This window comes from Mesocricetus auratus, unplaced genomic scaffold (assembly GCF_017639785.1).
Source record: "Mesocricetus auratus isolate SY011 unplaced genomic scaffold, BCM_Maur_2.0 Super-Scaffold_100008, whole genome shotgun sequence".
Lineage (NCBI taxonomy): Eukaryota > Metazoa > Chordata > Mammalia > Rodentia > Cricetidae > Mesocricetus > Mesocricetus auratus.
Window position 1 is genome coordinate 26,328,725 of NW_024429192.1, and position 23,069 is coordinate 26,351,793.

The window sequence follows — 23,069 nt, forward strand, 5'->3', positions numbered from 1 at the left end:
ACACTCTATTTCTAGGCATCTCTTTTTGTCTGTCTGTCTCAATTGCACGTCAGGATTCTGACCATTGTAGATGATTAGTTTGAGGTATTCTAGCTTCTGCTTTACCCTTGCTTTGTTCCCACAGGGCACCCTGACAGGGAGCTAGAGACTGGGAGGGGCAGGTGGTATTTTGGTCCTTTCTGGGTATATCAGGCTTGATATTTTTAATTTGTTCAAACATTTATGCAAAAGATAGAGATCCTGTTTTGTTTCTGCTCTTTCAAGTGGCCAACACTCAGGAGAAACAACATTTCTCCTTGTAAAACTTTCTAATCTCGGCAGTGGTAAAAGCATTCATAGTCTCAGATTCATTCAGTCTGTATTAAGAGCTAGTGTGTAGTTCAGGATGGCTTTTTGGTTTATTTAACCTTGTTATCAATTTGAGTAACCATTCAAACATGGAAAGGTACAGATGTCAACAGTATACTTCCATGTTTCTGAAGTAGACTAGTTCCTACCATACAAGGTAGGATAAGGAGAAACTTTTTTTTTTTTTTTTGGTTTTTCGAGACAGGTTTCTCTGTGGTTTTGGAGGCTGTCCTGTAATTAACTCTTGTAGACCAGGCTGGTCTCAAACTCACAGAGATCCTCCTGTCTCTACATTCTGAGTCCTGGAATTAAAGGCATATGCCACCATTACCCAGGGGTGTGACTATTTCCAAAGTACTTTGTATATATTGTTAAATACCATAATTAATCCTTTATTTTGTACAAATAATGAAAATATTTCACTGTGGCCAGATGCAATAGCTGTATGTAACTGACCAAATGATGCCACTGGATATATATGATTATTCTCTCTTTCTATCACTCTTCCTCTTTCTCTCCCTAACCCCCCCCCCTCGTGTGTGTGTGTGTGTGTGTGTGTGTGTGTGTGTGTACATGAACATCTGTGATTTCCTGTATGTGCTTCTGTGTTTGTATCTATGTCTATGGTTTATGTGTGTAATGAATATGCATATGAGTACACCAAAAGATAAAAGGAGAATCTTGGATTTTTTTGTTTTTTCCTTTTCTTGCTTTGGTGAGACATTTCTCTCATTGGGCATTGACCTAGGCTGACAGCCACCCACACAAACTGATCCTCCTTCTCCCTGCCCTGTCATATAATGGTAATGGAAAGTTATTGAGAGTTTACTTTTAAAGAAAATCAAGGGTGCCTGCTCATCTTTGCCCTTTCTCAGTCCTCATGAGGTAAATACATTTCCACCAGGCATTGCCATCTTGAAATACTTATTGGTACATATCAGAACAAAACAGCAAAACAAATAAACAAAAAAGGAGCGAAACCCCCATGGGTCCAAACAGTGAATTCATGAACCAAAATAAAATTTTAAACTGTCTTGGTGAAGGTATTTATTGCTGTTTTAGTGGCTGCTTTTTTATCATTTTTTATTTTAATTTTAAATAGCTTGTTTTACATGTCAATCCCAGTTCCCTCTCCCTCCCCTCTTCCCGCACTCCCCTTCCCCCCTCCCTCCCACCCTATTGCCAAATCCTTCCACATAGGGGATATCTAGAGTCTGTCATTTTACTCTTGGTAGGGTCAAGGCACTCCACTAAGAGTCCAGGCTGAGAGAGCATCTCTCTTTGTGCTATAGGCACATGAAGACAGTTTGTATATCAGGGATAGACACTGATCCACAGCTCAGGGCCCCATAGGTTGCCCAGGCCTTCTCACTGACACTCACATTTGGGGGGGTCCAGATCAGTCCCATGCTGGCCTCCCCACTGTCGGTCTGGGGTCCAAGAGCACTCCCCTGTTCAGATCAGCTGTCTCTGCTGGTTTTGCCAGCCCATTCTTTGCCAATTTGCTCATCACTCCTCTCTCTCTGTCACTGGGTCCCTTGGGTTCAGTTCAGTGATTAGTTGTGTTTTTGCCTCTGTTTCCATCAGTCACAGGATGAAGGCTCCCGGATGGTTATAGACATCAAGTTCATTATCAGGAATGGGCATTTGAGGTGGTCCTTCCACTATTGCTTAGATTGCTAACTTTACACAAGCTATGGTCCTCAGAGTGGAAAGAGCCTCAGCTGAGGAAATGCCTCCCTGAGACCCAACTGTAAGGCATTTTCTGATTTAGTGATCAACGGCAGAGGGCCCAGTCCATGGTGTCCGTTGTCATCACTGGACTATTGGTCTTGGGTTCTATAGAAGGTGGGCTAAGCAATTCCCGAAGAGCAAGCCAATAAGCAGCTCCATACCATGCTCTCTGCATCTGTTTCTGCCTGTGGGATCCTGCTCTGATTTCCTTCAATGATAAACAAAAATGCCAACATGGAAGCCTAATCAACCCTTTCTCCAGCTTGCTCTTAGGTCACTGTGTTTCCTCTCAGCAATAGAAACCCTAACTAAGACAGCTTCGAAAAGACACCATGACCATGGCAACTCCTATGAAGAAAATATTTAGTTGGGGGGTCACTTAGAGTTTCAGATCTTTAGTCCATTATCATCATTTTGGGGAGCACGGAGGCATCCAGGCAGATGTGGTGCCAGAGCTGAGAGTGCTACATCTTCACCAGAAGGCAGCAGGAAGTTCACTGTTACACTGAGTGGAACTTGAGAAAAGAGATCGTAAGCTTGACTTCATAGTGACACACTTCCTCCAACTACAGGACACTTACACCAACAGAACAACACCTCCTCATAGTGTCATTCCTTTTTAGGGACATTTTCTGTGAAACCATCACATTCCAGTCCCTGTCCTCCAAAGGCTAACCAGGAATGCATTCAGTCCAAATTCAGATGTTCCCATAATCTATAAATTACAAATGTGTTTAAAAATCAAAGTATCTTCTGAGATGCATGGCAAATCTCTTAATTGTAATCCCCCTGTAAGAATCAAAATAAAAGAGCAGATCACATACTTCCAATATATAAAGGCATTCCAAAATTCAGGAAAGGGAGCATAGTGAGTGTTAGGAATATGGCACAAGTGGCACCTTTGGCCAATCAGAGGGTGGGCGAGGGAAAAAAGGTGGGGGAGAAATAGACAAAGACCTGTAGACAAATCTTATGTGGAAAGTTTATTGGGGGAAGGTAAGGTAGCAAGAAAGAGAAAAGGGAGAAATAGAGACAGAGAGGCAGAGGTGCCTCCTCAGGGAAACTGCCGAAAAGAGAGCAGAAGTGGGCAGGGCTTGACTCTTAAAGGGACCTTTGCACCTGTGTACAGAGCCAGAGTACTGGCTACCACTTGTTAGGTTTGCATTTTCCTGAATGGTAAGAGTGAGGAAATACTGGACCAAAGCAAACCAAAAATCTGATGAGAAAACCACAAATTCTGAATATTCATGTCTGATATCAAAATACTCTTTATATCACCAACTCAGTTCAGCTTTGTTGACTGAAACACATGTCTATCTCTTTCACTGGTTCCACTCCCCATTAGCAGCTATCCCTGGCAGTATCTTCAACTTCACAGCTTCATACAATGGCCTCTCTACTAGGCCTCCATTTAGGGAAGCTCCTATTATATGCCTGGAATCTGCAATTTTATTGTATAGTGTATAGCTCCTTTCTGCTTCTTCTTCTTCTTCTTCTTCTTCTTCTTCTTCTTCTTCTTCTTCTTCTTCTTCGAGACAGGGTTTATCTGTGTTGTTTTGGAAGCTGTCCTGGAACTCGCTCTGTAGACCAGGGTAGCCTCGAACTCACAGAGATTCGCCTGCCTCTGCCTTCCAAGGGCTGGGATTAAAGGCATGTGCAACCAACGCCCGGTGATAGCTCCTTTCTTCTATCCTTAACTCTAAACCCAGAAACACATGGCCAAAGCTGCCAAATTCTGCTCCTTCCTGGAACATGGCCACCTCATTCAATTATATCTTCAGCAATTTTCTGTCTTCACTGCCTAAGATTGGCTGTCCTGATACTTGCTCTATAGAACAGGCTGACCTCAGACTAAGAGATCCACCAGCCTCTGCCTTTCAGTACTGTGATTGACTACATGCCCCATCACACCTGGCTCTCAGCTTCCCTTTAATTTCTTTTAAAAGCTGGAAATTTAGCTGGGTAGCAGTTTACCCTAAGGCCACCACTCCCTTTATTCCATTTCTTAATCCAATTACCTCCTTTGAACACAGGATTTAGCTCCACCCTGCTTTCTGGTTCTGTTTTTCTCCACATATTTTACCTTTGTAACTTACCCTAATCAGCTTGGACCTGTTCATTAGAAATCTTCATTAGAGTTACCATTAATATTCACATGGCAGTCTGTACTAGGCTATTTTGAGATTTCTTCTGGCAATAGAATTAATCCAAAACTCTTAACTTTATACTCAGGCAGAATCTTGGAGCAAGGGCAATCTCCAGGCAACATATTAAAATTCTTCTCCTCTGAAACCTTTTGGGTGAGCCCCTGACAGTTCAAATAACTATTAGCACCACTGTATTCCATTAGTATGGACCATTGCGTAGTGGTTAAAGCATTCTACTGTTTCCCAAACCCAAATTACCAAAGTCTGAATTTCTCCAAATAAACACATTATATGATCAGGTCTATCTCAACAATATGCCAGTCCCCAGTACCAACTTTTATTTTATTCAAGGTGAAAGAAATAAGGATACCTGACTTCTACTACCAGACAGATGAGAGATTAAAATAGTTATCATTTTCCTTCTTAAGACAACAAGCTTTGTAGAAATGTAGTTGTAATCCCATAATTTGGGGTTTATGGAGTTGTACTGGGACTTCTATGTCATCCTCAGCTACACCAAGAGTTTAAGGTTAGCCTTACTTGTATGAGATACCTTGTCAAATGCATGTATGTGGTGTTTATTTCTCTTTGTATATACATACGTATGTATATATGAAATGACTTTAATACATCATTCAATTAAAGAAAGTTCAACATAAATTCTTTTCACAAACAGAGATATTAAATCTACCTGAGGGATAACATGTATAGACTTGATTATTTTTCAGGTTCCATACAAAGACAAACCAAAATTATCTTTGGAAATGACTTCATGATGTTGGCTTCCTTTACTAAATGTCAGTTCTTTTTTGGTGCCCTGAAGAGACACTTAAATCTCCAAATGTTCTTCCAAAGTTCAAATGACAAATGTATGCCATCTGCAAACTACAATTAAGGACATTAAAATATATCTCAAAGGTTATTTATCACTTACTCTTAAGAGGTAAGCACTCTTACAGAAGGAAGAAAATGTGTTTTTTTAATGTAAAGCTCAAAAGCTAGATGATCTCAGAATTAAAAATAATTTTGAATACCCCAGGTTACTAAGATGGCAGGATACCTATATAGCCTGACTTCTAGTCAGAGACAGGTGTCTTGGAAGAAAAATGGCAGAAGAAAGCTGGTACAACTGTGGCAATGGTTTAAAGATTGAGCTTTTGTGCAAGTGAAAAACTGTTTACATAGATTTCTGATTAATTGCTACAGGCTAAATGTTGTGTTTCATGGAAAGAAATCCTTCCAAAAACTCAGAGGCATGGAAATCTGTGTAAGTTTTAACTATTCTTCTAGGATTTTTCCAATATATCTAAGTATGAGTATTAGGCTAGAAAGACAGATATGGTTCCTCACAATAATGTAGGACTTTGAGAAATGGTTATTTCTTTTTTGAAGCAAAACAAACTAATCTTGCCCCAACTTTCCCCCCATAAGTGGTATAAAAGATGCTGAAATATGATAGACTGAACATAAGAAACTCTGTTAGAGAAAACTCTCCCCCTCCCAGCAGATCACAATTGACTAGACCTCCATATGTAATGATGGCATTTTGTGTTCAATTCCTTCAGTCTCTTGGGATTTGGTTTGACTAGGGCTTGCATAGGTTTTATTCAGAGTGCTACAAAACCATTGAACTCACATGTTTATTTTCCCTACTGTGTTCAAAAGATAATGCTTTCTTATAGTCATCCATCATGACAGGGTCTAACAAACTTTCTGTTCCCTCTCCCTGTAGGGTCTTGGAGTTTGGGGTAGGAGAGGTAGTATATGTGATTCCTTTAGGGTGGACCATTCTGCAGTCCCTTATTCCCCATATTGAGGTCAGTTGTGGACTGCTATGCTAATAAACATCTCCTGCAAGTCGGAACTTCTTAGATAAGAAGTGAGAAATATAATGTTCTATGAATTTAAGGATAAATCACTTGGGGTTAGTTTATTTTTACCTATTATAAAAACCAGATTTTTCCCTCTAATTATGTGTTGTGATTATCAACCCATCCCTTTCTGTTTCTCATTAGAAAATAAACAGGCTAGTAAGTGATAACCTACTGAGAGTCTTTCCCTTAAAGGGAATGATTTCTCCTATAAGCAGCTATCAAATGCTAGTCACTTGTCATTTAGTACCAGGAGTTCTTGGTGACAATTTCCATGCTGCAATGTAGCCTGTTCAACCTAACACAGATCTTGTGGATGCTGTCATAATCCATGAGGTCTTATGTACATCTCCCAAAGCATCTAAAAATATACATTTCCTTGCAGTCATCTACTACTTCTTACAATTTTTCTCCCTCTTCCTCCTCAATGACACCTGAGGTGTGTGTGTGTGTGTGTGTGTGTGTGTGTGTGATGTTCAATTTAGGGTAGAACACTCCACAGCCTCTGCACATTGACGAGTTTTGGATCTATACATTAATTGTCTTCAACTTTACGAAGAATACTATCTGATTAGATTTAAGAGATGCACCAATCTTTGATTATTTCAATGAATCATTTTCAATTATGTGTCCATATAGCAGAATAGTAGTAGTATCATCACTAGATCCTATCATCTAAGCACAGGATTTTGTGCTTAGTACCAGTGCCCTGTACATATTCCATCTTATGTGAAAGGTCTTAATTCTAATCTTATATTGGTGATTATCCCCATAACATCTATCTGTTTACTATTGTCTTAGCCATAATACTTTCAAATTTTATTTGGTGATTTGCTTATTAACTTTTATTATTTTTGGAGAGGACAGGACAAGCTGTAGGAGACAATTCATTCATTCTACTTTATGAACCTTGGGGGAAAAATTGATAGCACCAGTAACCTTGGTAAGCACTGTTGCTAGCAGAATTGCCTCAAAAGTCCATTATATATATATATATATATAGGTTTTTTGAGACAAGGTTTCTCTGTGGCTTTGGAGGCTGTCCTGGAACTAGCTCTTGTAGACCAGGCTGGCCTCGAACTCACAGAGATCCACCTGCCTCTGCCTCCCAAGTGCTGGGATTAAAGGCGTGCGCCACCAACGCCCAGCCCATTATATTTTTGGGGTTAAAATTTTCTTTAAGTAACATTTCAGCTTCAAAATTTTTGCAGTAATGACATTAATCCTTAACAAAGAGCAATTTTATGTCTGCAGCCCTAAATAGGGCACTATATTTCATTACAGATGGTTGTGAGCCACCATGTGGTTGCTGGGAATTGAACTCAGGACCTGTGGAAGAGGAGCCAGTGCTCTTAATCACTGAGACACATTTACATAATAGAGTACTACTCAGAGAAAAAAAAACAATGGAATCTTAAAATATGCATACAAATGGATGGCACTAGAAGAAACATTTCTGAGTGAGGCAACACAGTCACAAAAAGACAAGCATGGTATGTACTCACTCATATATGGATTTTAGACATGAAGCAGGGGAGTTCCAGCCTACAATCCCACTGCCAGAGAGTCTGGGAAACAGGGAGGACCCTAAAAGAGATATGCGTGGTACCACAGAGATGGGGAATGGGACAGGATATCTTGAGTGGACTGGCAGCATAGGGGGGGCAGGGAGATGGGGAAAAGTGAGGAGGAGAAAAGAAAGGGAGAGGAGGACATAGGGGAGCAGGAAGTTTGAGCAGGGGGAAGAATAGAGGAGAGCAGTATTAGAGATGCCATAATAGAGGGAGTTATTATAGGTTTGAGGAGAGATATGATACTGAGATTTCCAGAGATCTGCAAGGATGACACCAACTGGTAATCTAAGCAATGGTGGAGAGGCTACCTTAAATGCCCTTCCTCCATAATGAGACTGACAACTACCTTGTACACTATCCTAGAGACTTCATGCAGTGGCTGATGGAAGCAGAAGCAGACTCAGACACCCATATGTAGGGGAAAGCCTTTTCCTCTGCCAGCTGCTTTGGTTTTTCCTCCGCCAGATGCTTGGTCTCTGCCACAGTTGCAGTCCCCAAATAACACACAAGACACTGTATTAATTATGAAGCTGTTGGCCATTTGTATATTTTTTTTACTGGCTATCTCTGACTTAAGTATTTACCTCATAATTGTTAATCTAAATATTTCTCTTACCAGAGACAGTGTCCGGACTTCTTACCTCTATGGCAGCTATATCATGACTCCCTGTGTTTCTACTTCCCAGAGTCCTCCTCAACTCGTAGTCCCACCTAAATTGATTCCCTATTGACCAACAGTGCTTTATTGGCATATACACAGGACTTCCCCATCATCTCCTCTTCTCTGTCTAAATAAAAAGAAATATTTTAACTTTAACATAGTCAAATTATATATAACAGAACAGTTATCAAGTAAGAACATAGTTACCATATTTTTTCATTAACATTTAGTAAGATTTAAAGAAAGTATCATCTATCTTATCTTTGTGAGTTTAAAGTCTTAAATGTAGCACATCTTTTATCATAACTAAGGAAAGCTATGATTATAATGATTATAACTATCTGTCTTCAACTCTATCAAAGACCACAGAAGGATAATATATAAACACGGGGATTGACAGAGACATCTCACTTCCTGGACAGTCACCCGAAGTTCCTCTGTAATGTTGGGGCTTCCATCTTCAGCCCATAGGCCACAGTGTATCTGGAAGACTTCTCAGCAAAGCAGGAAGTCTCAAACTGTCCATTTGCATTGGCAGTCTGTCATTAACATTTCTGTGTCCTGCAGAAAGTCTCATAGGCTCTTCCATGAAGCAGGAACCCTGAAGGATTGTTTGAGTTTAGCAGTCACTTTCCTGTGGATCCTGCATGTCCAGATTATACAACAACAGTCAAGCAGTCCAGGCGAGAGCAGTTTCTTGCCCAAATGGCTAATATTGCCATGTTGAAAGCAAACTCCATAACAAGTTTCTTCAATGCCCATCTTCCTCTCAGACGTAATTTGGGATGCCAGGAGCAAACATTTCTCATTGTTAAGAAAAACCCTAAACCATTTTAAATGCCATTTTCTGAAGGTTTTTGAAAGGTTTTAAGACTATCTATCTATCTCAAATATATCTCTGTATATCTAGAAAACCTAACTAACCTAACTATAAGTTCTGGTTATTATAAGTAACTATCTATAGTCTATATTCAATTATGTATTATGTTTTAAAATATCAATATAAGCACAATAATTAATCAAGAGAAGAAATATACAAACCACAAAATTGGCCTTGAATTTGTATCAATAAAATGAAAAAGCATACCAATACAAAGTATTCATTTCCATACCATAATTCCCCTTTTACCTCCAAAAAGAGATTGGATGTGATCATTAACCAATTATAAGCAACTCCATTCAAATGAAAACAAAGATTAATAAACAGATTGGGAATTTGGATGTTGCTCATTCCAAACTGCTTTGTGCTAAATGGGGGTGCTGTTTATACCATGGGGATCATGACGAAACTCAGAAACCTGTATAAGTCCTTATTTTCAGTGTCTGTAAGGCTGCATCATCTTAGCTGTTTTACATGTTGAATCACTTGGGTCACTGCTTCTGGGGGTCTTGTTTCATCAAACCACAGAAGCCTGGAAGGAATCCACAGTTTTTCATTTTCTGTAGAAACATAAATAAAAACTCCTTTCTGAAGTAACCGGTCCTTATATTTAAAGTTAGAAGTCAAAACATTTTGAAATATATAAGTTGGATTAATTCAGCAGCATTCATAATCAAGTATATTTTAGCAGTTGTTCCTTCCTTAGCCAATGAACAACTGAAAAACACAATAGCATACAGTATCCAGACTTTCTGTGTATTTTCCATCTTTAGGTGGCTTACATTACTCTATTTCTTTTACTTTCATTAATTTTTCTCTGAGACAGGGTTTCTCTGGAAATTCCCCTGCTTCTGCCTCTGAAGCAAATCCTACCAGTGTGCGCCACCACAGTCGGCTTCTCTATTTATTTACCACTATGCCGTTTCTTTTTCTCTCTCAATCCTACATATATTTTTAAACACACAGTAAAACTTTAGAGGTTTTTCTTCACCTGAATCTGACTTTACTGAAAATCTTTATGTTTTTCTGTTCATGTGTCTTATATAGGCTACAAACCATGGCTGTTTAAACTGCAGTTTTTCCAAGATTGCGGGCATAAGTTTGACTCTAGTTGACTTCCCCATCACCCACAGCTAAACACTGAACTGAACTCCTGGAAACCAGTTACAGAGAGGGAGAAGTGATGAGCAAAATGGTCAAGACATAGCATTTGAAACCCACAGAAACAGCTGACCTGAACAAGGGGGAGCTCATGGACCCCAGACTTATGGCTGAGAGGCTAGCATGGGACTGATCCAGACACCCTGAACATGTGAGTCAGTGAGGAGGCCTTGACAATCTTTGGAGCCTTAGGTACTAGATCAGTCTTTATCTCTGTCATCCAAATGGACTTTGGAAGGCCATTCCACATTGAAGGAATGGGAGAGCGCCAAGGCCCTGCCTTGGATGATACAACAGACTTTGGAGATCCCCCATGAAGGTCCTAACCCTCCCTGGAGAGTTGATTGAGGATTGGTTAGGGTTTGGGGGTGAAGGGGGGGGAGAGGGTGGTGGGATTATCATGTAAAGCAAGCTTGCTTCTAATTTAAATTAAAAAAATTAATAGAGCAATTTTATTCAATTCTTCCAGAAAAATAAAATGAAGATCACAATTTTCAAGCGTTTTAGCAATGTTGTATTATTTTGATTACAAATTCATAGAGAATATCACTAAAATAAAACTTTAGATTAATATCAATCATTAATGCAAATTCAAATTCTCTGCATTTGCATTCAGCAATATGGAAAAAATGAGCTCTGGTGGTTACACATCTTTGATATATAGTGCACTGTTTTTAAAATGTCTGTTTAATTTTCCCTTGACAATGGAATGAGTTAAGTTTAAGAATAACAAATTAAGTAAAAGATGTCAGGTGAAAATAATATATATTAATGTTTCCCTATCCCCATATTCCTGACATGTACATCTTAATGTCACCTGTTAGGAAAGAGATAAATGCTGATATAAACTAGTCAGTGTAGTCTGTAGAGAATTGTGGGAGGCAATTATGGATGGGAGTTATAACAAAGTGACATGAGAAGATATTTGAATTGGATGTGTAGTCTCATGTGATGCTTTAGTGACTTCACTGCATAAAAAATGAATCAACATTCCAAAATTATTCCAAAACATGTAACTTTCTAATCTTGATAATTTCCATTAAATATTTTATTATTATCTAAGGTATTTACACAAATATATTCTAAGTATGTTTAAACTAAAATATTCTAATTTTGAGTAGTCTTGTTTAAGGAATCACAGCACAGAATTATTTTTCTTGAAGAAGATTATTTTCTTTGGCTACTAAGTTGAAGTTGATAACTAGAAAATTAGACATACAAATTAAATGGATTGAAACAATAAACACAGCATTAAGCAAAAATTTAAGAACTTACACTTATAATTACACTATAAATGTAAACATTTAGTGATGAACTTTTGACAATTGTGATGACTTTTATTGCTTACTTTGAGCTTAGCTATGCAAAGAGATGTTAGTTTGATCATAATCTTCAGTCATAATCCTAGGTAACTATAATAAATAAACATTTATTTTCAATGTTCCATCACAGTATGTTAATCTACTAGAACTATATACACACAAAAAAACATCATAATGGAGTCAGTAATATTAAATAAGATACATAGTAACCTAAGGACATGATCAAAACATAAGGTTTTACCATGAAATGAGAAAAACAATGGAGGTCTTAGTTAAGTTCACTGTATTCAGAACTAAAAGACATGATAACATTAAGACGAAGCCATAAATAGGGTGCTATACTTGAAATGTCAACACTCAGAAAAAACAATCCCTGTCTTTAAATTATACATATATCAAGAACATGACTTTTACCTCATGATGAGCTCCTCTTTATGGATCTTTCTACGTGCATGTGGTTCATGATTTTATTTTTCAACTACTGCATATATCATTTACTCACTATTGTCACAATTTAACAAAGTAGAGAAATTTGTTTATGCATCACAGATATTTTTCCATTTGAACTGGTCAAAACAATCAGTTTATGTGTTTATGCACAGACATTCAAATACACATAGGTAACTTTACAATTAATTACACAGCAACTTTTAAATATTAATAGATATCTGATACATGCTAGCATGAAACCAGTTTAAATATGAGGAATTAGTCATTTTTTCTTCTGGAAAAATAATACACAGAAGGCCGCAACCAATATATGTCATGTTCCTACCATAGTAAGACCCAACAAAGTCAAGGCAGTGGCTAAGAAAGGAGCAATCCAATTAGACTTTGTTTGTTTTTAGCTGTGATCCAGTAAAGTAATGCATGGGTGAAAACAGTGTATAAATTTGCATTTTAAGCATGTATTACAAAGTTTTAAAGTGTTGTCAAACAGGTTTATATTTAGATATTTTGATAAGCTTTTCTTAAGGGAGAAAGAAAAGTTTATTTCAGTTCCAGGAATGGAGGAATTTTAGGATACAGCTAGAAGTAGGAGACAGTATATTATGATAGTGTGAATTTCACTTTCAGCCAACCTTTCAGATTTTAGGTTTTATCTCTTTTAAAACCAAAAATCAGAGTCAAAATATTTATGTATGTTTTGAGAGCCTATTTTATAGTGTTTATGAAACTCTGGTCAATAATGATACAGATAATTTTGTTAAAATAATGTCTAAAGTTTGTTTATTTGTTGAGACAGAGGTTTTCTATGTAACTTTGAAGCCTTTCCTGGAATTCACTCTGTAGACCAAGCTGGTCTCATAGAGATCTTCTTGCCTCTGCCTCCCAACTGCTGGGAGTAAAGGCAGGCACCATCACTGCCTGGCTAAAATAATGTCTAAGATTTTGTGAAGAGCTATAATACCATGAAAAGAGTGGCACTAGCTAATGTCTCATGCTTTTTTTAAAATTCTAACACACTGAGGATAATTTCCAATAAATAAACTCCTTAAACAAATATAATTTAAACTAACAACACAGAAATTATTTGTATTATTTTAAAAGTATGGTTGTCAGAACAATAGTAGACATTTAATTTAGGTAAAAGAAAGTACCTTAGATAATGGATATATCTCTAAGTATATAGAAATGAAAAGTAAAATGTATGGAAAGAAATGAATTGAAAAATTTTACGAAGAGGTATTTATTTTCACAGAAAATTATCTATTTTCAGATAAGATTTGCAAAAATAAGATAAACAATAGATGGCCTAGTTTTTCCCTGCAGATATATATTATTTATGATTTATTAAAACTTAGAGGATTCAGAAAGCAAAGTCAGCAACATAGAATCCAGGCATACAGCTTTAATCCCTACAGCAAGAAACTAGGAGATGGTGGAACACACCTTAATCCTAGGACTCCAGATTAAGAGATAGATGGATTTCTGTGAGTCCAATGCCACCCAGATGTACACAATAGTGAATCAGTCTAGAAGAGCGTTACAGCTCACACCTTTAAGGAAGAGTTACAGCTATCATTAAGGAAGTATATAAGACAGAAGCAAGGTCTCAGAGAGAATTTTGTTCTACAGTCACACTGAGGAGAGGCAGTAGTTTGAGACTTGGTGAAGAGCTGGTGCATTAATCAACACTTTCAGCCTGAGCTGGAGGGAAGAGTTAGTGGCAGGCTTCTTTGCTTCCCTGATCTTCATCCTGAACCCCCACAAGAGTCTTTGGGTCCTTTTATTTATTTGCTTTACATTTACTCATTCAACAAATATCAACATCCCCTTAATGTATGCCAGACCTCATCTATGCCTTCATGAAATTTACTTTAGAGGCTTTTGTGAACTCCTGGACCTTGCGTGAAATTATACATTTGATTTCAATGGTAAATTTATCAGACTTATTATTGGGAAGGAAATTTGGTGGAAAAAGAAGCACTAAAAATCTCAATATGAGACTGATACACTGCCTACTGCACTAAGGAGGTGCTGGTTTCAGACATGTAGAAGATTGCAAATAGATCCATTCCTATCACCATGTACAAAACTTAAGTCCAAATTGTTCAAAGACCTCAACACAAATCCAGCCACAGTGTAAGAAGAGAAAGTGTGATGTAACCTTGAACTAATTGATACAGGAGACTGCTTCCTGAACACCAGTAGTACAAACTCTGAGATTGACAAATAATTAATAAGTGGAACCACCTGAAACTAAGAAACTTCTGTAAGTCAAAGGATAGTGTCAACAAGACAAAATGTTAGCCCATAGAATGTGAAAAGATCTTTACCAGCGTCACATCTGACAGAGGGCTGATTTTCAAAATATATAAAGAACTCAAGAATCTAGTCACAAAACAGAAAATAATTCAACTAAAAAGTGGGGTACAGAACTAAACAGAGAATTCTCAATATAGGAGTCTAAAATGGCTACAAGACACTTAAGAAAGTACTCAAATTCTTTTGGCATCAGGGAAATGCAAATAAAAACAACTCTGAGATACCATCTTACAATGGCCACAATGGCAAAAATGAAAAACATCAGTGACAGTTTATGCTGGAGAGGATGTGGAAAAAGGGGAACATTCCTTCACTGCTGGTGGGAGTGCCAACTTATAAGCCCACTTTGGAAAGCAGTATGACAGTTTCTCTGGAAAATAGGAACCAGTCTACCTCAAGATACAGCAAGTCCAGTCTTAGTCATATACTCAAAGGACGCACATTCACAGAACAAGGATATCTGTTCAGCTATGTTCATAACATCATTGTTAGTAATATAAGCAACCTGGAAGCAACCTAGATGCTCCTCAACCTAAGAATGGATAGAGAAAATGTGGTACATTTATACAATGGAGTACTACTCAGCAGAAAAAAACAATGGAATCTTGAAATTTGCAGGCAAATGGATGGCACTAGAAGAAACCATCCTAAGTGAGGTAACTCAGTCACAGAAAGACAAAAATGGTACATACTCACTCATATTCTAGACATCGTGAAGAGAATTCTAGACATAGTGAAAAGGATTACCAGCCTAATACCCATACCTCCAGAGAAGCTAGGAAACAAGGAGGACCATAAGGGAGACATTCATGGTCCCTCAGTGAAGGAAAAAGGTATAAGAGCCCCTGAACAAATGGGGAGTATAGAGGATGGGGCAGGGAGGTAGGAGAAAGAGGAAAGGAAAAGAGGAAGGGGTGGAGAACATGAGGGATCTGGAAGATTGAGTGGGGAGATGAATAGAGGGAGAGCAAGAAAAGAGAAACAACAATAGAGAGAGTACTATAAGTTTAAAGAGAAATCTGGCACTAGGGAATTGTACAGATATCCAAATTAATGACCCTAACTAGGGTCCTAAGCAATAGTGGAGAGGCTACCTTAAATGTCTGTCCCCTATATTGAGAATAATGACTATATTAAATGCCACCCGAGAGCCTTCATCCAGTAGCTGATGGAAGCAGAAGCAGAGATCCACAATCAAGCACTGAGCCAAAATCCTGGAATCCAGTTTCACAGAAGTAGGGAGTGATGAACACAAGGAACAAGACCACACAGCTGACCTGAGCAAATAGGAACTCATGGACCCCAGTCTGACAGCTGGGCAACCAACATAGGACCAAACCAGGCCCCCTGAATCTGGGTGTCAGTTAGGAGCACTGGGAAGCCTATGGGGCTGCTGGTAGTAGAGCCAGGACAAACGGATTTCAGGAGCCCATTTCCCATGGAGGGATACTCTCTTAACCTAGTTACACAGGGCATGTCCTAGGCTTTGCCCTAAATGACTTGACAGATTTTAATGATCTCTCATGGAAGGCCTCCCCCTCCCTGTTAAGTGGGTTGGGGTGCCATTCAGGGGTATGGGAGGATGGGAGGCAACTGGGATTTATCTGTAAAACAAGATTGTTTCTAATTTAAATAAAATGTATATATATAAAAACTCAATAATTCAGTTTTTCACATACCTATGAACATATTCTCATTTGAAACAACATCAAAGAAAATAAAACTTTTAAATGTAAATCTTACAAAGGAAGTGAAAGGCATCTAGAGCAAAAAAAAATTTATCATTAAAAAAGAACTTGAAAACATTAGATACTGGGAAGACCTCTCCTCATCATGAATTGAAGCAATTGATATTTTGAAAGTAACACTTCTACCAAAAATTATGAATGTATTGAAATCCCAAGTAAAAATACTTAAAACATTCCACACAGAAATAGAAAATCAATAAAATCCATAAGAACTAACAAGACATCCTTGGTAGTGAAGATAATTGTCAGCAAAAGGAATAGTGAACGAGAAATTTTGTTATGAATTATTGGTCAGAATACCAATAACTCCCGCCGGGCGTTGGTGGCGCACGCCTTTAATCCCAGCACTTTGGAGGCAGAGGCAGGCGGATCTCTGTGTGTTCGAGGCCAGGGTGGACCGACAGCCTCCAAAACAGAGAAACCCTGTCTCATAAAACCAAAAAAAATACCAATAACTCCCAAAGCGATGATATAAGCAATTACGTTATACTTGATAGCCTTCCAGAACCTGGAGGTAAGATCCTATCATAGAAGACAATGCAAGAAATCAAGGTGGAAATGACCTGAAAGTCTTCTGTTAAGGATTGGCTCTTAAAGTACAAGAAGAATTTTGCTAGTTCTCAGGGGAGCAAAGGAATTAATAGGCTTAGTCAGTGGTAAATAGGGTGAATCACAACAATGACCAGCACAAAAAGACAAACACTAGGAGGAAATACTGGCACATGTATCTTGAGGTTAAAAAATAGCAGCTTTATTGCTCTAAAAAGCCTGATGAACAAGAAATGTTTCATGGCTGTTAGTGTTATTTTACATTGACATTTTATGCTTCCTTAGCTTGTGATTAGCCAGTGTTTTTTTAAATCATAGTTTTTATTCTGAAATTAAAATATAATTACATTTCTCCCCTTCCCTTTCATTCTTCTGACCCTTGAAACATACTCTCCTGTTCCTTTTCATTAATTCATTGAGAAATGTACAATGTGCTTTGAACATATTCATACTCTGCCCTAAACACTTCACAGATATAATCCCTGTTTCCTCACCACCAAACTTTGCACCTTCACTTTAAATTATTTTAAATACAACCAACAAATACAATTTCAGCTACACATGGATTATTGAATATGTGGTTTTAAAACATGGCCCACTTTAAGACTTTAAGTAAACTCTCTCTCTCTCTCTCTCTCTCTCTCTCTCTCTCTCTCTCTCTCTCTCTCTCTCTCTCTCTTCTTCTTCTTCTTCTTCTTCTTCTTCTTCTCCTTCTTTCTATGAACATCTATCAATTATCTATGGCCTTTTGGCCATGGGTGATCTTTCCAACACTTCCTGACTTCTTGTTGGAATGTGGCATGGTCGAACTTGCACAGGTCTGGCAGATGCTGCTTCTTAGGTGTGTTCATGTGTGCAAGTACCCTGTTGTTTCCCAAAGACATTGTTTACTTTTATTAAGCACCTGTGATGCTTAACTTCTTTCTACTCCCTTTCTGAAATGATCCTTGAGTGATGTGGGAATTCCTGTGCTTATGTCAATAAAGCACTGTTGGGCCAATAGGAATCTAGATAGGTGGGATTAGGAGTCCAGGAGGACTCTGGGAAGGAGAAATACACAGGGAGTCAAGATGTAACGCCATGGGGTAGGAAGCCCAGAACTATTCTCTGGTAAGAGAAATACTTAGATTAACAATTATGGGGTAATTACTTTACTCAGAGCTAGCCAGTAAGAAATAAGCAAGGCCAACAGCTTCATAATTAATATAGCCTCCTGTGTGTTTATTTGGGACTGATGCGGCTCTAGAACCAGGCTGGCGGGAAGGCTTCTCTCAAGGAAAAGGCTTCCTTTACACTTGAGACTTGAGAAAATAGTGTAATATGCATGTCCCCCTTGGTCTGAATCATAAGCTCTATCTTATTATATGTACCTGGGCCTTTTGTGAGTCTCTGTATTAATCATCATTTATCAAAAGGAGGAAGAGGAAGAGGAGGAGGAGGAAGGGAAGGAGGAGTAATAAGAAGAAACTTCTATGATAATGGCTGAAAGATTCACAAATCTATAGTTATAATGATAGTTACTGGAGTTTCGTATCAATAATATTTTGATACTATATAAGAATAATAGGAATAGTTTCTACTCTAGGTCGTATGACCTCTCTAATCATTGATTCTTGGTAGGACAATGGTTTGTGTTTTGAGTTTCATCTTGTGAAATGGGATGCATATGCCATCAGAAAGTCATGTTTACTTTGAGGATGCTTGCTTTATCATAATACTGGTGGGCATGTCTTGTCATGCCAGTCAATATTGTAGTTAGCAATGTTGACAGCTGGTAAAGGTTAATGATCGTTTTTATTCTTAGGTAAATTGTACAGTCCCTCCCCTTCCAACACTATGGAAGATAATAAGTAAGGTTGACATTTGCAAGTAAGTCTGTTATCTCCTTCTTTTGTTTTATCACTCAATCAAATGGCATATTCCAAAATGTGACCTTACTGTTAAGTTCTACATAATAACCAACAACATTGCCAGTAGCCTGTAATATTTATGGGTCTAATGAAACTCAATTGCCAATCACTCCAAAATTGGAAAACTGACCTTGCCCTGGAGGGTTTTTTGGTTGCTCTTTTTAGAGAACAATCATTGCTTTATATTTTGATCAATATGTCATCATAGGTTTGGTTTTATGGATCAAAACCTAGCCATCTGAAATATTATGTCTAGGATTTTATTTCCTTTTGTGAATCTAACCAAACTTTGCTGAGTTTACCTGTGAGGACAAAAACAAAGCACTTCTCTTTCCTTTTAGGAGGTCACTTTACCCATTGTGGACTATGAATTTGTAGATGGGCTGTTATCTTCCTCCTCCTGAGATGTTTTCTGTTCTGATCGAATTTTAATTAATTTTAATGGAACCCAAACCTTTTCTTCTCCTGTGGAAACAAAAGCATAACCCCTTCCCCAACGTAACACATATCCTGGTTTCCAGACTGAGGTCATAACATCCTTAAAATACACCGGTTGGTTCAGTTCAGAAGTCTTCTCTGTAGTCCAGTGTCTTTCTGCTGCAGTTTGTCCTTTTTCATCAGCATTAAGAAAATTCAACGTTAGTAAAGCATTGTGTAACCTGTGTCTAGGTGTCTTTGTTTTCCCTGGCTGTTTATGAAGCATCTCTTTTAAGGTTCGGTTAGACCTTTCAATTATTGCTTGTCCTGTGGGATTGTAAGGTATGCCAGTTACATGTTTTATATTATAATATTTGAAGAATTGTTCCAATTTACTGGAGACATATGCTGGACCATTGTCAGTTTTTATTGTTTTAGGTATACCCATAACAGCCATTACCTCTAAGAGGTGTGTAATAACAGAGTCAGCTTTTTCAGAGCTGAGGGCAGTAGCCCATTGGAAGCCTGAGAACGTGTCTATAGTATGGTGTACATATTTCAAACTGCCAAATTCTGGGAAGTGAAATACATCCATTTGCAAAAGTTCATTTCTGTGAACACCTTTAGGATTACAACCTGCTGGTAATGGAGTTTGAGTGTACAATGAGCAACTGGGACAATTTCTTACTATTTCTTTGGCTTGTTGCCAGGTGATAGAAAAATCCTTCTTTAAACCTTTGCTGTTAACATGGTGTTTCTTATGAAATTCTGAAGCTTCCAACACATTACCTACTAATAAACGATCAATTTCATCATTGCCTTGTGCCAGAGGACCTGGCAGACCTGTATGGGATCTGATGTGTGTTATATATATAGGATGAGTCCTGTTTCTGATGATTTCCTGCAATTGTAAAAACAATGAGGTTAATTCTGTATCATCAGGAACAAATTCTGCAGTCTCAATGTGCAGGACAACTCTTTCTGCATACTGAGAATCCGTGACTATAGTGAGAGGCTCTGTAAAGTCTTTAAGTACCATCAGAATGGCATATAACTCTGCCTTTTGTACGGAGTTGTAAGGGCTTTGAACTACTTTACTTATATTTCCTGATTTATACCCTGCCTTACCTGATTTGTTTGCATCCGTGTAGAAGGTAAGAACTCCAGAAATAGGTGTTTGCCTCACGATACGTGGAAGAATCCAAATTGTTTTCTTTATGAATTTGATTCTCTCTGTTTTGGGATAGTTATTACTAATACTTCCCAAAAAGTCACTGCAAGCTATTTGCCAATACTCATTATCCTTCCATAAGGAGGAAATTTCCTCATTCGTTAACGGTACAATAATTTCAGCTGGGTCTTTCCCAGTCAGTTGACGAAGCCTTAATTTACCTTTTAATATCAAATCAGATATCTTTTCTATATATGTTTTCAATTTTTTATTTTGTTTATGTGGCAGAAATACCCATTCTAGAATGATGTCGTCCCTCTGCATTAATATTCCTGAGGGGTATTCTCTAGATGGTAAAATAACCAGAATACAGTCCAGATTTGGATCCACACGGTCCACATGTGCTTCTAATATTCTCTTTTCTACCCATTCTAATTCTTTTTCAGCCTCAGCTGATAGTACTCGTGGGCTGTTTAGGTCTTTATCTCCTTTTAAAGCCATTTTCAGGTGTTTTAAATCATGCCCTTCTACACCAATAATCGTCTGTAATTGAGAGATTTCTCCTAATAGTTTTTGAAGATCATTAAGAGTCCGGTAATGATCTCTTCTGATCTGTACTTTCTGTGGTCTAATTTTCTGAGCATCTATTTTATAACCTAAATAGTTAATAGAATCTCCTCTTTGTATTTTTTCTGGGGCAATTTGTAATCCCCAGCGAGGCAAAATTTCCTTTACTGCCTCAAACATCTTTTCCAAAGTATCCTTATTTGAATCAGACAATAATATGTCATCCATATAATGATATATTAACGAATGTGGAAATTTTTATGAATTATTTCTAGAGGTTTATTCTCAAAATATTGACACAAAGTTGGACTGTTTAACATACCTTGAGGTAGTACCTTCCACTGGAATCTCTGTACCGGACGGGAATTATTATAGGTAGGTACTGTGAAGGCAAACTTTTCTCTGTCGTTTTCTTGTAACGGTATGGTGAAGAAACAATCTTTTAAGTCTATAACTATAATTGGCCAATCCTTAGGAATTAGAGAAGGTAACGGCATCCCAGGTTGTAGAGACCTCATAGGCTGAATTACCTTGTTGATGGCTCTAAGATCAGTAACCATTCTCCACTTACCAGACTTCTTCTTGACAACAAAAACAGGCGAATTCCACGCACTAGTTGATTCCTCAATGTGTCCAGCATCTAGCTGTTCCTGAACTAACTTCTCCAAAGCCTCTAACTTCTCAGATGTCATAGGCCATTGACCCACCCAGACGGGTTCATCTGTCAGCCATTTTAATGGTAGAGCTTTTGGTTGCTCTGTAGGTTTGGCACTAGTATCTTGCTTCTGCACAGCCTGTACATTTGGCATCTGTTTTCTGTACTGTCTTACTATATTCTTACTACCACTAAGAGGTTGTCTATAATTCCTAGCTGATACAGGAGGAATTTTAATCTGCGTATTCCATTGCTGGAGTAGATCACGACCCCAGAGGTTTATAGCAATATCTGCAACATATGGCTTTACCTTCCTCTCTGTCCTTCTGGCCCAATAAAGTCAATCCATCTAACGCTCTGTTTAACTTCAGATAGGGTTCCGATCACTAAGAATTGAACATTAACCTCTTTTAAAGCCCAGTTTTGTGGCCAGGACTGCTGATTAAGGATAGTGACGTCACTTCCGGTGTCCAGTAATCCGTAAATCACCCTATTATTTACCTTAACCGGAAGTTTGGGTCTATGATATTGTATAGAAGTTTGCCAAAATATATGTTTTGTATCTCCTCCTGATGTAATTGATTCATCCTCTGGAGCTAATGTATTATCCAGTGCCGTATTATTTACAATGGGCAGTGGATCTTCTAATTGTCCTGGGAGAGGCTGTCCTCCACTGTCACTGGGAATGACCGGATAATCTTCCTCTTCGGGGCTCCATGGAGCCCCGGAAGCCCGTTTCCCTACTGTAAAGATCTACCTTGTCTGTCTATTGTGGAAAAGCATTCATCAGTCCAATGGCGCCCCTTCCCACACCTCCTGCATAGAGCAGGAGGCTTAGGCCTTCTGTTTGATACATTCCTGGTAAAAGCATTATTTCTAGGAATGCGTTGTCTACAGTTCCTACTAAGATGTCCTATTCTACCACAGTTAAAGCATTTTGCATCTTTACGCCTATTTAAATTCTTTGAGATTGCCTTCCTACCCATGCCTCTATATCATCACAGGTAGGGTATTTGGCATCCTGGTGCCTCCTCAAACCCGTAGAAATAGCTTCACCTACCCAAGCTCCTGTATCCTGACTTTTACATTCCAGGTTCGCTGTATGCAGAACCCATTCCTCCAATGGCGCTGATCTTATTTTTAATGGCCAAATTACCTGCCTGCATTGAGGATTCGCGTTCTCATACGCCAAAGATTCTATAAGAAGACGCCTGGATTCTGGGTTCGCTACCTGTACCTCTACTGCTCTGGATAATCTCTCTAAAAATTCAGTGAACCTTTCCCTTGGGCCCTGTAATACCTTGGTGTAGGGTTGCATTATCTCTCCTGTTTCACAAACCTTATCCAAGGCATTTAAAGCAGCTGTACGGCACAAAGACAACATGTGCTCATCATATGCAGATTGAACCTGCGTGTCAGCGTAAGGACCCTCCCCAAGAATCTTGTCTTGGGGGACTTCATGACCGTTCTGTAATTCCTGAATTTCTATTGCTTTTGCTTCTTGCCTCCATAAAGCTCTCCATTGAATTTGGCAAGAATTTTCGAGTACTGCAGAGGCTAATTGGGCCCAGTCTTTTGGGGTTAC

The 23,069-nt window shown here is 38.4% G+C and overlaps 1 pseudogene; it reads left to right on the forward strand.

Annotated features, from left to right (window-relative positions):
- The first annotated feature begins 2,965 nt into the window (after positions 1-2,965).
- The window catches only part of LOC101843625, a 38,326-nt pseudogene continuing 18,222 nt past the window's right edge, over positions 2,966-23,069 (forward strand).